This window comes from Gavialis gangeticus, unplaced genomic scaffold (assembly GCF_001723915.1).
Source record: "Gavialis gangeticus isolate Ggan-Ray unplaced genomic scaffold, GavGan_comp1, whole genome shotgun sequence".
Lineage (NCBI taxonomy): Eukaryota > Metazoa > Chordata > Crocodylia > Gavialidae > Gavialis > Gavialis gangeticus.
The window spans coordinates 9,456,788-9,459,160 of record NW_017729012.1 but is presented as its reverse complement, the minus strand read 5'-3'; positions in this window follow the sequence as shown (position 1 = coordinate 9,459,160).

Below are 2,373 nucleotides of genomic sequence, written 5' to 3'. Positions count from 1 at the left end.
AAGGATAAGTGTTTTGCCCAGGGCCACACAGGAAGTGTGTGTCAGAGGTGAGAATCAAAGCCAAAGTCTCTTGAACCCCGGGCCAGAGCCTTGTTCCACGAACCCGAGCCCTGATTCAGCAGGCAACATCTCTGTCTGCTGTGCGTGCCTGCCTTCAGATTTCTTTACGTGCTGCAACGCATTGCTTTGGGAAGCAGAGGCACGTCTCTCCCACTTTAGAGCATGAAAGGAAACGCCTATAAAGGCTGTGTCCGTGTCTGAATGGACAGAGAGTACAACGACATAATCTTATGACAGAAGGGCTGATCTACCCTAGACGTGCTTGTCAGCACATGTCTGTGCTCCCAGGCTGGCATATACTGCTTTTCCCAGATAGCTTAGCACACGTCTGTGTCCAGCACTGGCCTAGACGGGGAAGCTAGAGAGGGAGAGTCATCTTGTTATGAATTGTCCTTTGCATTTGGCTGACCTAGGGAGGTATCGTTCGGTTTGGCCCTGATACTTTTGTGTGGCTCCCGGCTGTTTCCTGACTCGAGGGTAGCCGTGTACAGAATCCCTATCAACTCCTTCAGCGCACGGCCCTGATCCAGCGTGCAGTTTGTATATCGTGTTCCCTGAACAGAGTCTGACGGCATTACCTTCTTCCTGCAGCAGGGGCAACATTTGCGTATCACCTGGCAGTGATTTTTCACATTATTTAGTAACATCACCGGATTTTTCAGATCGCGTAGCCAGATTCAGTAGTCATACACCTCCACAGATCTCACTGGAGTTGTGTTTGATCATATCTAATATGCTTAACGACCTTGGTGGTTATTTGTGCTCAGCTGAATAAACGCCAGCTAAAATCACCATTTGTTTTAAAGTGGATTTGCAGAAATTTTAAATGTACAATAAATAACTGTTTATTGGGAGACAGAGACACGTATTCTGCCCTTTATTTTGCCACCAGTTTGGACTTCATGCTTCTTGTCCAGGTTTCATTTCGTGAATGGAGGATAAAAATCAAGAAGAAAGCACTGCTAAGCTTTTGCTGATCGACACAGCAGAGCAAATCTTTGCTGTGTCTTTTGCTCTCTCCATACCATTACAGATATAAAGGAACCACAGAGACCAACTGGGTCCCAGTTCATAGAAAGTAGGGCTGGAAGGGACCTCCGGAGGTCATCTAGTCCAGCACCCTGCTTGAGGCGGGATCATCTTCATCCAAACCATCCCAGACAAGTCCGTGTCTAAGACACTGAAAGAGCCCTCCAGGGTTTAGTCCCAATAAAAGCATCACTAATTCGCTGCAAACCTAAAAAGCCCAGTTACATATATAGTGGTACTCTGTAGCTCTGTTAGTTTTGGGTGGCGTCTGCAGTCGGAGACAGAGAGGTCTGCTAGAGGGCTCCCACACTGTTTAGAAGGAGGCTGGCCAATTCCTTCACCCTACAATAAACTGAGCAAATAAATCAAAACTGTCCTCAGTTTGTTGTCACTTGTTTTTAAATCTTGTTGCCCTACTGATCAGGCTGGTGTATTATGCAAATTATACTTCCCTTTCTGAGCTGCAGTCCAAACCCACCCTTATCATCACCCTGTTTCTAGCTGGAATACACGTGCATCTCTCCTCACACTGATGCATTTCCCAGAGGGGCTGCTCCGTACGCAGGCCTCTTGGAGGTCTTTACAACCCCCCTAATGCACATTCAGTGCTAACAGCCCCGAAGCTGGATGGAATAAGCTGAGCTGATTAACATGTTGAAGCTAAAGCTTTTCATGCTGCTGTCAACAGCAGGCTGAGCAGCACATCACAGAGAGAAAATCAGAAGATTCAATTCTTCTAACAGCAAAATGCTGCCCTGGGAAAAAATTCCAAATGCTGATAAGACCGTGCTTGGTACAACCCATAACGTGTGCTTCAGTGCCTTTGGGTATCTGACAGCAGGTTATACATTTTCCGGCACTGGTTGGGGGTGTCAGGATGGAAGGTGTCGCTGGTGGTTACTGTCTGCAAGAATTTGAAGGGTGGGAACACTACGGAAAGAAAAGAACCATTTGGAAGTGCGTAACAAAGCTGAAACCCCTGAGATGCAATTAAGACACATAAAAATTAAGGTGACTGTCACAAAATGTTTCCTTCATGGGATGCTCCATTAGGTTGGAACCGAGTCTTGCAAAGGGAATGGTGGAAGCTCCATAACTCTAGATATTTAAAACAAGACTGGGCAAAGCAGCAGAAAAGAGCTGGTAGCGGGCAAGTGAATGCTGTTCAGCAATGATTCTCAACCAGGGGGTCACAGCACTGTTAGGTTTATAAACCTCATTCACCAGGTGAAACCTGTAGTTGTGGTCTTTCTGAGTTGTTGGTTTTTGTTTTTGTTTTTTGGG